The 13,777-nt window shown below is 35.0% G+C and overlaps 1 protein-coding gene and 1 long non-coding RNA gene across 12 annotated transcripts in view; one reads left to right on the forward strand and one right to left on the reverse strand.

Moving 5' to 3' along the window:
• Positions 1-13,777, forward strand: part of LOC137243075 (uncharacterized) — a 160,643-nt gene that overhangs the window by 24,897 nt on the left and 121,969 nt on the right. The gene's annotated exons all lie outside the window — the stretch shown is intronic.
• Positions 5,459-7,977, reverse strand: LOC137246182 (uncharacterized). The gene is made up of 4 exons (XR_010951428.1): positions 7,764-7,977; positions 7,439-7,623; positions 7,319-7,363; positions 5,459-5,723 (listed from the first exon to the last, which is right to left on the reverse strand). It is a non-coding gene; the product is annotated as an uncharacterized lncRNA (long non-coding RNA).

Consider the following 13,777-nt stretch of genomic DNA (forward strand, 5'->3'; position numbering starts at 1 on the left):
AGGAACCTATAACCAAAATTTGGTGATGATTGAAGTATGGGAAATACGTTTCCATAGCGAACATACACACATACACAGAATTTGATTTTTATATTCTTATGACTAAACCGATTTGGAATTTCAAAATCAACTAACCATCATCTCTCCTTCCTGTATCTTTCCTAAAAATTTCATGGCAATATTTCTATCCGTTCTCGAGTTATGGAGTGACAATGAAAATGTACACTTCTTTTTATATATATAGATAGATATATTCTAAAGTCTTCTTCGCAAACTCCGTTCTTACTCTAGGCAGTCTTATATTTCCGCTGCTTCTAGTTCCATAGTTATGTATTTCATGATTAAAATGTATTCTCCCGTTCAGATAATTCGGTGTTATTCCTTATTTCATATGATGTATAAATTTCAATGTAAAATAATATATCGACTGTTTTACACTGAGCTAGTTTAACATATTTAGCATTGTAGATTTTGGTGTTCTAAGCAAACATTTTAAAATTAATCGCATTGCCTTGTTTTGTTGTATCTGCAGTTTTTTTATTTGTGTGTCATTTGCTAATAGCAGGATTGTTGGACAATAAATAAAGTGCGCTTGAATAATTGATGGATACACTAATATTTTGTGTCGTTGACTAATATATTTACAAGTTCTGTACATAAAACCAATTTTTTTTGCAATTTTGTTTTCTAAATAACTTATGTGTTCTCCAAATCTAAGGTTTTTGTCGATCAAGACTCCTAGGTACTTGATCTTGTCTACTTGCTGAATTTCAACGTTTCTTATCTTCAGAGTAATATTGCTTAGGTTATTGGCACCCATAATGCTTTGATTTTTGCAAAATATCATACATTTGGTTTTATCCACATTCACTTTCAATTTTTTATGGCATAGCCATTTGTAAGTAATCGAACAGCGATTAAACAGGTGATCGAGGCCTTTCGTACCTTTGTTCAGATTGTCAAAATCTGCATGTTTGTGCTAGGCGAATGGAGTGTGTTGTGGAAAAATAATGCGCTAAATTAGATGTATTTACTAATTAAATAACATTATGTGATGTGAAACTATTTTATACGGCTCGGCAGTAAATAATTGTCAATGTGTTGGTTATATTATGCATTTGCCACTTCCTTTTGACAATCCCCACTCAAGTGAATTAAAAAAAATATAATCAAACTGAGCCATGCGCCTGTCGTATCTAGTAGACCCATTTTATGATGGGACTTTTTCAAATCCTTTTCACATTGTCATTTTGATTTTTATACCCTGCCGTTTCAGCTTAAATCCGAGGAATATTTCCCTAGCGTTTCGACTTCAGAACTTTCTGGATATTGACAGAAGCAGCCAGTATAGGTTTACAAGTAAGATATCTTTGTTTCCTTCTCTTTCTAACACACTGCCGTTTGACACTGACCGGAGTGTGAAATGGGGTTACATTTATAAAATCCTTAAATCTCTTGCTGGCAGTACTTGGGGGGAAAGATAAGGAAACGCTCATTGCATGCTACGAGTCCGCGATATGGTCGCCAAGCCTAAAGACTACTCACTGGAAGAATGCCGCCCTCGGAACCGCCAGGGGTTATCTTCTTATGTCCCCAGAACACCATCTAGGTACATAAAGAGGCGAGAATACTCCCCATTAGGGAGAGAAATGAAATGCTAACTAAACAGTTCCTGTTGAATACCCAGAAATCTGGGAATCCCAACAGACATCTGATTGATGAGCCTACACCGTCCAGGGCTTAAAGAGTAATCTCTGTAAGCATTATAAGGAAATACGGCACCTGAGAACACAAGCGTGTGAAGCTAAAAAGCACAAGCAGGTCCTTTGTGAAATCCACAAACCGGCGTTGGACCTCTATGCCAGGGATTGCCCGGTGAATCCTGTACTCAAAGAACAATACATAAAACTAGCAGAGGAGGAACGCATACTCCCTAGGGAAACGCTAGTCACTCTAGCTCAACTTCGATCTGGATACTGTAACAGGTTAAACTCTTACCTATCCAGAATCAACCCCCACATAAAAAACATATGTCCTGCTTGTAATGTGTCCCCACATGACACCAACCATCTCTTTAACTATATTGTGGAGCCAACGCCTCTAACACCCCTCTCATTATGATCCACCTCTGTTGAAACAGCAAGTTTCCTTGGACTCCCCTTAGAGGACATTGATGACAATTGTGTTCGGTCGCTCCTATTGGATGGGGCGAAGCACTGCTACAACAACAACTGAACGAAGTGCCAAAACTACCGGGGCCTGCTGCAATCGGGATCGATGCAGGGATGTAATTATTAGCGGAAAAAGGATCGAAATTTCAGATATGGGTTGCTGTGATGGTAAATTTTTTGGACAGATTTAGTATGAAATATGTGGTGCAATATATTTGACCTATTGAAAATTTTACAAAAGTCGATAAATAGGAAATCCAAAGACGATTAGTTATATCAGCATTAAGAATCCCAACACAGAAGTAAAGTACCGGCAGGTACTATACTATTTTGTACCAGAGTAGTACAACGCTGCTTGTTGTTGCTGCCGAATAGCCTCCACAAAAAAGGAGATAGATGGTCAGGTAAGCGCAGCTGTGAACGAACAGCTGATAGATGTCTTACTTGTGAACCTTTAATGAAATGTTATATTAAGTTTGCCACGAATCTCAAAATTGTAAGTCCTTAAAGGGGAAGAGATAGACCCACCAATAAGTATAGAGAATTGATCAGGTTGACAATCTCGTTTGATTACGTCACGTCCGTCTGTCTGTTTGAACGCAAATTGGCGAGCGGGTACATATATAAAGGTGTCTGATTAGACATTTGTCGTAACCAGCTAGATCGGGCCACTATAGCATAAACCCCCCTACAACCCATATACAGAAAATAATTTTTTTTTTTTCAAATCTTCCGTAATTTGTGCGATATAAGTCAAATTTCATCAGATGCTTTCGTATATGGCACATATTGTTGGCTGAAAAAATCTTAGAAATCTGTCATATATATAGCACATATACCACATATCCGTTTCTTGATGTAAGAAGCTTTTCGTAATATCTGCCCCATTTTAACAACTAGAAGCTTAAAATTTCACCAAATGTAAACATATTGTGGAGATAAGTTGTACATGTAGTACATATCCCTTACAAACGATTGTGCAGATAAGAAGAAGCTTTTCGCAATTCCTGTTTCCTATTAGACGAGCATATTTGGCTCTGATAAGTGTATTCTCCGGCCGTAATTTCATAAAAGAGGTTACCTATTCTGTACTGACGAAGGTATGCTTTTGATGCAGATCCGTTCTTCTGATCAAACAGCTGAGTGTTGTCATGGTGCTTCACAAAATGTCTTCTTACGAGCATTTGTTTTAGGGTCAGTTCTGCATCAAAGAGTTGACTGCTTTCACTGCTATCAAATCATATTTGATTATTAAGCTATTGCATAGATTTTATCGCGGGCTTGGCGACTAAATCAAAAAAAACTGTAACGGATATTTGTCAAAAAAGGCTCGAAAAGGTTCGAAAAAGTTCGGTGTTAGCAACAGGCCAAATACATAAAATTGGATCTCTATCATGAAGTTAAAGTTAAAGTTAAAGTCAATATTAACTTCTCATTTATTCAATAAAAGTAAAAAATTTGTTTTCTTATCGGTCACCACGCTTAAAAAGTGTAACTTGAATTAATATCAAAGACAAAACTTGAATTAATATCAAAGAAAACAAAATGCTGCATAAATATTATAATTGCATAAGTTGATAATATGCAATAGCTTTACCGCGGCAGTCCCCGAATTCCACACGTCCTTTTTTTCTTTTGTTTAATTGTATGATAACTTATTATTTAGTCAGAAAGAGTAATCAAATTGTATTTATATGTAGGGAAATTCAAAATTTAATCACCCAAATGCTGAGTGGGTAATTTGGTTGAAGAGCATGCTGTGAAATGCTGTTTTTATGCAGTAGATTTTTTCGCCATTATGCAGACATTATATAATTTTTTTCCGCTTTCCCCTATCGTTGGGGCGTATTAAAAAATAAAATAAACAATGAGAAAACTTTGAAGACATTTTCAACTACGCACTGGGAAGCACATTCGAATGCGACGAATGCAGTTTACGATTCATTTGATATCATATTAGATTGATATCAAATTCGAATTTGGTTTCATGTTGATTTTGTGGAACTCTATTTTGACTGCAGTGCGTTCAGTGAGTAAGTCATTGCAAAGTGAAAAAGCAGATTTTCAAACGTGTGGTTTTTTGTACGGATTGTCAGAACAGAGTTTAGTCTCATTCCATGAGAATTTCAATGATTTCGAGAAAAAAACAAAACAATTAGTACCTGGTGTGGGGTATACAGAAATCGTAAAACGTACTCGTCGTAGAAAAAACCAACCTAATGACGGAAATGCTCCAGAAGTCCAGAAGTAGAATTTTCGCCTCGCTATGATTTTAGGACACAAGGTTTGCTCGAAATCATCGACAATCTTCACAGTGAAATCAAACGACGTGCGAAAGTGTATATGGAAGTTTCAGAGAGATTTGCATTTCTCATCAACTTTTCTCTAAGTCATGGGGACCTCCACGAAGCTATAAATAACTTAGTTCATTTTTGTTCTAGAGGTTTGTAAGAATTTTTCATTGAAATGAAACAATTCCAAAGTTACGTGAACTCCAGATACACTGATCCACAAAAAATTCATAGTAATTTGTATAAAATTTTAATGGAAAATCAATTAGCCGATGTATTTCCTAGCACAGAAATAGCTCTTCGGATGTTTTTAACATTAATGATCACAAATTGTTCTGCCGAACGATCCTTCTCGCAATTAAAAAGAAGCAAAGCTGCTGGCGGCCACCGTGGTGTGATGGTAGCGTGCTCCGCCTATCACACCGTATGCCCTGGGTTCAACTCCCGGGCAAAGCAACATCAAAATTTTAGAAATAAGGTTTTTCAATTAGAAGAAAATTTTTCTAAGCGGGGTCGCCCCTCGGCAGTGTTTGGGAAGCGCTCCGGGTGTATTTCTGCCATGAAAAGCTTTAGTGAAAACTCATCTGCCTTGCAGATGCCGTTCGGAGTCGGCATAAAACGTGTAGGTCCCGTCCGGCCAATTTGTAGGGAAAATCAAGAGGAGCACGACGCAAATTGGAAGATAAGCTCGGCCTTAGATCTCTTCGGAGGTTATCGCGCCTTACATTAATTTTTATTTTTTTTTTAAAGCTGCTGAAAGAGCTACAACGCGACTCGAGATGTTAGGTATACTTTGCAATGAGTCAGATTTATTGAACAAAATCGACATTGATGATATAATTGATGAATTTGCCGAAAACAAATGTAGAAAACGACTTGTTTAAAATGTAGATAGTAATTTTATTGATATTATTACATTGTGACAATACAATTTTTATGAAAGATATAAGTTTGTATTTTTTAATTGAAAAAAGAAGGGAACGGACGTGAAAAAAGGGCCCCCAAATTGATGTTTGCCTACGGCCCCTTTGAGGGTTAATCCGGCTTTGGCTCTGGGTCCAGTATTTCATCCGCATTCTTCGACGGAACTCCGATTTTAAAGTTGGCTCGCCCTATCGAATCTATCGCCACATCTTTTTTAACCAATTTATGGCTGAAATAAATTTTGTCGGAATATTCGTTTGCTTGGTTATTTATGTAAGTAGATATATCAGTTGTCTGCACAGAAGGCTTCATTCAATACGTTTCAATGATAATAATCCTAATAGAGATATAAACTTATTACATCCAGTAGAATTTTAATTCAAAATGCGAGATCTATGAAGTAGGTTTTTTCACGGACCTTGAATCTGAGAGAATCTGCCTTAAGGACTGAAAATTTTTAAAATTGCCTGTAACTTAAATTTATCCATACCATATTTTTAACATTTGGAATAGTTTATTTACTATTAATAAGTTCATCAAAGGCTTTTAATTCGAACATGTCCCACCCGTGACACTTATATTTTACATTATAGCATAAATAAATCATGTAAAAAAAACTACTTACTTTTACGCTATTGGATTCCCCAAATCTTCGTATATCTAAAATTTTTAAACAAAATAAGCTTCTTCCATATATCCGCCGAGTTTTTATAATATTAAACTTCATTAATGGAAAGCGTTCACTAACAAAATAGACGGCCATGCATTGCTACGTCATTGCAAAAACGCAACATCAACAAGTAAACGTGTCTAAGTTCGAGTGTAACCGAACATTATATACTCAGCATGAGCTTCAATTGTATACTTCATTTCAGATAAATTACTTTTCTACATAACACGTGGCACCGCTCGTTAAAAAAAAATGTCTCCCCAATTCCTCTTACAATAAAACTTGATAAGTGAAATATCATTGATTCAAAACTATTTTTTGCTAAGTTATAGCAAAGTAGTTATATTCTAGTCTACGACCCTTTTAAACTTGTTTTATATCTAAGTTGCCGTGGTCTTTAACCGATCCCGTCCATTTTTGCTAGACATATTTTTTACTATAGGGAAAATTTGTGTGCCCAATTTTATTACGATCCGTTAAAGTAAAATTCTATTGATACAAAGCTCTTTATCGCTAAGATATAGCTTTTATTTTCGTCCACGACCCTTTTAAAAATCTTTTATATAAAAGTGTGCGTGGTCCTTAACCGATTTCGTTAATTTTTCTTCAAAGCATTCCTTATAGTAAAGGCAACCTCTCTGCCGAATTTTGTTACGATAGGTTTAACGATTTATGATTAAGAATATTTGTAAAACTGATTTTATCACAAGTGGGCGGTGCCACGCCCATTTTAAAATTCTTTTTCAAATTTTTATCAAGAGTCTCAATATCAGTCCACATGTCAAATTTCAACATTCTAGGTGTATTATTTACTAAATAATCAGGTTTTTTTTGTGTTTACCAAAATGTTATATATATAAAAAGTGGGCGTGGTTATCATCCGATTTCGCTCATTTTCAATACCAATCTATTCTGGGTCCAGATAAGCTCGTTTACCAAATTTGGTGAAGATATCTCAATATTTACTCAAGTTATCGTGTTAACGGACAGACGGACGGACATGACTCAATCAAATTTTTGTCGACACTGATGATTTTGATATATGGAAGTCTATATCTATCTCGATTCCTTTATACCTGTACAACCAACCGTTATCCAATCAAAGTTACTATACTCTGTGTACAAATCACGCTGAGTATAAAAACCGTTGTTTATTTGGTCAATATTGAATAGCAAATCATTAACTATCAAAACAAAACAAAAAGTGCAAGAAAAAATTCAAAGTGAAAAAAGGTGTTCACTAAAAACGAAATATTGCGTACAATTGTCTCACCCGTGGCCATGGAACATCCCACCTACAAAAACATCTGTAAATTTTCAGTTAATAAAAACCATTTTTGAATATATTTGTAACATGCGGTTGAAGGGAATTTAAAACCTACCTGCCTGTTGTGCGATCCTATTAGCCTTTGCCATCTGACTGGTTCCTATGCCGAATCGCAGTTCAACGTACTATTAGCAAACAAATATTTTCTCCACTCTTATTTTATTCTCATGCTATTAGCAATTTTTGTGAAAGTGCCTACGCAGGCGGGACAGAAGGATATGAAGCGTTTGTTCCGATAATCTGTAATGCCATGAAAAAAAAAATGAATAAGGGGAGAGTTTAGAAAAGGGGGAACAACTAAATATGAGTCAATCGATCGATACCTGCATATACATATGTATATATGTATGGAAAGGAAATGCAACTTTTGAATACAATACCTTACTTAGCTTTCAATGTCCTTTAACAAAAGCCGCTGCTCAAGTTTTGTCGACAGGCAGGAAATCTCAGTTCTCTGGATATGTCAAGATCAAATTTAGTAGCTACAGTAACATGGCAATCATATTTCACACAATTTTCAATGAGTAGTCCTTTTCGTACAGTAAATGAAAGGTATAATCACGAGGTTACTAGATATTTTCTGAAGGATTTTCGTCTTTGCTAAACTAATTTTTAAAGACTTTGGATTCTATATGCCCTGCAGAAAAAAATTATTAATTGCTAAACAAGAATTCAATTATGTATTAGTTAATTGACTATTTTACTGGATTGCGAAAAGTAACTGACTTTGAGTTGACTGTAAAAAGTCGGCTATTAACTGAATTTAAAGTGATGCAGCGTTGCCAGGCAACCACTGTAACTGCAAAAAATCATTACATTTTGATTGGAAGATTTTCTTAAAATTTGTGAATAGAAACATATGGGTATTTCCCTAGAAGTGTCAGCCAAGAGCAAAAATGTTTTTTCAAATACTTTTCTTTATACATAAGTACATATAATTATGATAAAACTCCGATAAGATATAACCGTTTCTGGCATTATTGATGTTTTTCCGCAATGAAAAATATTTCATATATCTCAACTGCACACATACATATTTATTTTTTCTCAAATCGCTGTTTAAACATAAATATTTTTGTCGCTGAAACTCGTAACTTGGGTTGATGGGGGAGGAAAGCAGGCGGGCACCAAGTTTCTTGTGCTTGGCGACCAGAGATATACGCCACCGCCGAATATCAAAAATTAGCGCTGCAGCGGTGGCGTTCGGCGCTTTATTTTCTACTCATTTAAGACTGTCTAGGCCATTTATATTATATTTGATTGAAGATACATATATGTATGTACGTTTGAGAAGGGTTTGAAAAATCACTTGACCTAGTTTTCAAACCTCTGTTGTTTGTTTGCGAAACTATAAAATAGCGTCTGAAATGTTAATTTAGATTTTCACACTTCATCATTCAACACCCGGTTTGATCTTAAAGTTGGTGGCCTTATCCGCAACTAGTCCCTTGGAGTGAATCACATTTATTATATTACATTGTATGTTTGTTAAGCTTTGCCGATATATTGGGTGTAGTGTATTTATTATAGCCTATCAACCAAAGTGGTACTACATTTATGTTATAAATGTGACTATCTAGACACCAATATATACCAAATGACGCTTTGTCCTTCCCAAGAAAACGTATGGTGGTCGAACAAATGACCGGGTTTGCTGCTACCCTAACGTGGTAGATAGTCGAACTAGTCGGAAAACTGAAGCTACGCGGTCATCCATAATGAACTCTTATATAATATGGCCGTAAAAGAACAGATTGGACTAAGAATATAACCTTATATATGCTCAGCATAACCTTCCCCCCAGCGGGTTGGGGGGTCAGAATATACCCGCGGTAGGTATGCCTGTCGTAAGAGGCGACTAAAATACCAGATTCAAGGGGCTGTGTAGCGCAATCCTTCAGGTTGCCAGCGCAATATATATTTCAAAAAATCGTGGTCCGATTTGGCTCATATTTGGGGCACATATTACATACAGAAATGGAAATAGCTTTATGAAAAACAAAATCCCGCTAGGTGCGGCAAATATCCGAGATATTAAAAACCCGATTTGGCTCATATTTGGAACAAATATTACATACAGTCCGGTAGAAGTGACATCAAAATATTTTGGAATTCGAGGAGGGACAAGCATACGTGGCGCTGAGTCGAGTAGTCTTTGGAAGGATTATGTATTGAGGACTTAAACTGTAACAAATTGTCAGGAAAGAGTCCTTGTAATAATGAGTCACTAAATGAACTAAATAGAATGAGAATTAAATAAAGACTAAAAATTTGAAAATAAAACAATTAAAAACAATAAAAAATTGTTTAAGTTAAACGTTTTTATTGAAAACAATTCGTAATTCGCCTTTGTGCGTGAACAGCGAGGAGCCAAAAATGATTTAAAGAAATCGTGTTGACGACGACCGGTGAAACTACGCTTTGCAAGAGGTATGCAGGCAAAAGAGTGGCCGTTTTAAGTATTTTTAACTTTTTTTTTGGCAGACGCAGCAGTACTAGCTCCTAAGGCCGGGGTTTGGTTCGTGAGCTCCATCCGCAAGGATATACTCCTGAAAATTTTTCAACGATCCGCGAGATTTTGTGACAAAAACCCCGCATCTTTACGAAATCTCCAAAACGTCGATTTACTAAATACAAATGTATAAACAAAACTCTTCCTAAATATAATTTTGAAATTGAAAAATCAAGTTTTTTAAATTAAATACGCCGGCATACAATGGATCCTACGCCGCCACCGCCGATAAAGTAATCGGCGTAAACCTTTATTGGCGGATTGCGTTGTACTGCCTTTCTTCTGTTGACAAATTCTTTTTATTTTGACATTATTTTGTAGTATGAACTTTTTATTGATTTTGATCACAGATATTTAGAATTTTATTTCAAATTTGCAAATTGCAAAATTGATTTTTAAATATTAAATTGCGCAAAAACTTCAAAAAAAAATTGTGGCCGACCAGACGTGCAAACGGTTATGCCTCGTAAGTGTTTTTTTAATCATACCTATACAATTTCGTATCAAATATGTTTATTTTTTTTAGCTAATTTCTTTTAAGATGTGGCGTTGTCGAAATTCGATACAAAATTTTACAAAATATAAAAATTTACAAATTCCAAATACATTTAAATTTGATTAAGTAGTAATTGATTTTTGAAGACAATTTTTATTAATTCATCTAATTCCAATGATGCGTAAAATTGAAGCATCTACAATTCAAGATCTGAAATTTACACGAATATAATTTGCAGCTACTGTTCTTCCTACTATACTTCCCAACTGAGGAAGCTCTATAATAATTGAACAAGTAGTCCTTTCAACAGCATTGCAGGGGCAGACCTTTTTTTATTAAAATTTTTTTTTTTATTTGCTCGCTTTCTTCCTTAATACACTATTCATTTGCCCTGTTTGCTTGCAATATGAGCCGTTGTGTCAACGCGTTGAGTGGTCAGATTGAATTTCAGTTGATTATATCGCTTCCCCGGTTCAATAATGACACAAATGTCAATTTTAAAGTTTCGATATAACGCGCACAAAAGCTTTAAAGAGTACTAATCTTTGCTGTGTATAAATTTTATAATTGTATTACAAATAGTTTCCGCGCTAGACCACTTGCGTCGTTATTGCATTCGCACATTTTTCTAGTTGATGCAAATATTGAAACTTGCTTCACCAAAACTTAATATTTTACAATTGCGTCATTATTGAACCGGGGTAGCGATATGATGTATGTATATGCTTTTATTGTACCAACTGTTTTAAATATTTGCTTATGTGTATGTGTGTGGCTTCTTGTGCCCCCAAAAAAATTGGACCTTATCTTATTGCTTATCACGAATATACAATAAGGCTTACATAAGGAATTAATATTAAGCATTCGGTAAACTATAACAACTTTACTAAAAGTCTTATAACTCAATGAAATCAACGCTTACGTAAGGTCTTACAATAAGATACCACGTGCTGAATTATGATCTTTTATTTAAAACTTAAAAGACAAAAAGTAGATTTAATTATTGAAACTCTTTCTATAGAATTATTACGAAAGTTTGTCGACTACAGTTGGGTGTTATTTATCATGTGCCTAGACCATTCAACCATCGATTGGACACCCAACACAACCGAATCATCGCCTCTGGTCTTATAGTAGCTCTTATGAATGTACAAGGGCAATTTATAAATATGTATGTATGCACAAATTAAAAAAAAACTAAATAAAATGAAAAAATCGAATGCCAATTTCACACAGAGGCTTAATGAAATAATTAATCAAGTTTTCTACATTAAAGCTCTAATTGAACTCAATCCTCCATACAAAATACAAATTCTTAATTATCTCATTATTGCTTTATTGAATGCCTAATCGAGTGAAAAATCTAGTCGGTTTTGCTTGGTGCTTCGAATTTCAAATAAAAATTAGCTTCAACAATTTACGAGAAATAGAAAAACACGAAAAAATTCAAAATTTGTTTTTCGCTGCATTTGCTGCAAGAGATAATATGGCTTTTTCGAAAATTGGCACATATTTGGTTAGGTGCAATATCTATGGGTAGTTGCGCATGCATTTTATTTTGATTGTATTTACAGTTAAGAAGGAAACGTTTGCTTTCCATTTTAACTATTTTTTGTAAGAACGAATTATTTTTTGGGGCTGCTACAGTTGTTCTCTTAATGAAGCAGAATGCCCTATATGAAAATGAAACATAATTATTTCATTAAACAGAATTGTGTTTCGATTAAGTTTCTGAGTGAAAACGGTATATGTATTTTTGATTTTGAAATTTGACAATTAGTTTAAAGTTGAAAAGTGTGATCATCAAAATTCTAAATTTTTAATTTTGCACTGATAGTTTGCAGTGATTTAGGTTTTTTCTCTATTTAGGTAGAAATTTAGGTAAAAAGGTTACCTGCGTTAAAACAAGCGAGTTTTTAGTAAAACTACTTCAGTATTCGCTATTCGCGATTTGATGTCTTACTGTATCTCGCTATTCTCTCTTTTGGTTATTCCCTGTGTCTAATAAATACAAACATTGTGGAAAACGGAATAAAAAGGTAATCGCTCGCAAAATCAGATCCTTTTTACCCAACTTTTCTATTTGCATGATTTCCTACAAATTGGCGGGACGGGACCTACATGTTTTACGCCGACTCCGAACGACATCTGCAAAGCTGATGAATTTTCACAAGAAGCTTTTCATGGCAGTAAAACACTCGGAGTGTTTGCTCACTTCTGAGGGGCCACCCCGATTAGAAAAACTTTTTTCTAATTGGAGACACTTTTCTAAATTTTTGATGTTAATTTTCCCGGGAATTGAACACAGGACTCTCGATGTGGTAGGCGAAGCATGCTACCACCACACCACGGTGGCCGCCGTAAGTAATTTGGGATTATTCGTCCATATACATATACAAACTATTTTTGCGTGGATCGTTCCTGAAAACCTGCCTTCAGAACGTCATATATTTTTCAAAATCTCATGAAACAAAAATTCAAAAATAATTTATTCAAAGCGTACTATGTTTTATTACCAAAATACTAATAGGAGTTCTAGATTTGCAGAAATCTCTGTACTAGTCCTTATTATAAGGTTTATCTATCAGGAGTGAAATCAGAATTCCTTATTGCTTTAAACCGATTATGCCATTTTTTGTTGGGTGTGCCTGCGTTTCGTCTTAAACCTAGTTATGTATAGTACATTTCTCTTTGTGAAATTTGTGCTTCCTCTTTAGTTTTCACACAGCTGAATTTGTTATTATTTTAATGTCCTTATGACATTATTCCATGCGAAGCCTTCAAAGCGGAAGTAATCACCTTTATAAACTCAGATTCTTGTATTGTAATATGAATTATAAATTTGTCTCTACTTTTGAATGTAAAATATCTTTGTTGTTAGCTTTTCAAAAATGTAGTTCACATTTATCTACATCTTCAAAAGAGTTTTGTTTTACAGGAATGAAACCAGTACTCAAAAGCAGGCAAGTTGGGCATTTCAGACGTTTTTGAATTTTACCACTCTGTTACAAGTTCATTTACAAATCGCGCAAAGTCGGAGAAATCCTGATACCTGAAATGCCCAAGATTAAAGACTTTCAGAGCACGCAAAAAAAAAAAAACCCACACATTTCTATTTCGGATACAATTTCAAATTGCGCGATTTCCAGAATAGTTCTATATACATATGTACATATATTTGGTTTAAACATATCAATTCTGAGTTGGGTATACTTATATTTGAAATTCCATATAGTTGAGTTTAGCCCTGTCTTCTGCCTCTGTGTCCAGAACCGTTTAAACTGTTAATCGCCAATTAAGTAAGTAATGTACATGTGGCGTCTGCCGTGTTGTGGGTGTAGCGTGCTCCGCCTGCCACACCGAATGTTCTGGGTTGAAGTGACGGG

The sequence above is a fragment of the Eurosta solidaginis genome, chromosome 3 (genome assembly GCF_040869045.1).
Source record: "Eurosta solidaginis isolate ZX-2024a chromosome 3, ASM4086904v1, whole genome shotgun sequence".
Taxonomy (NCBI): domain Eukaryota; kingdom Metazoa; phylum Arthropoda; class Insecta; order Diptera; family Tephritidae; genus Eurosta; species Eurosta solidaginis.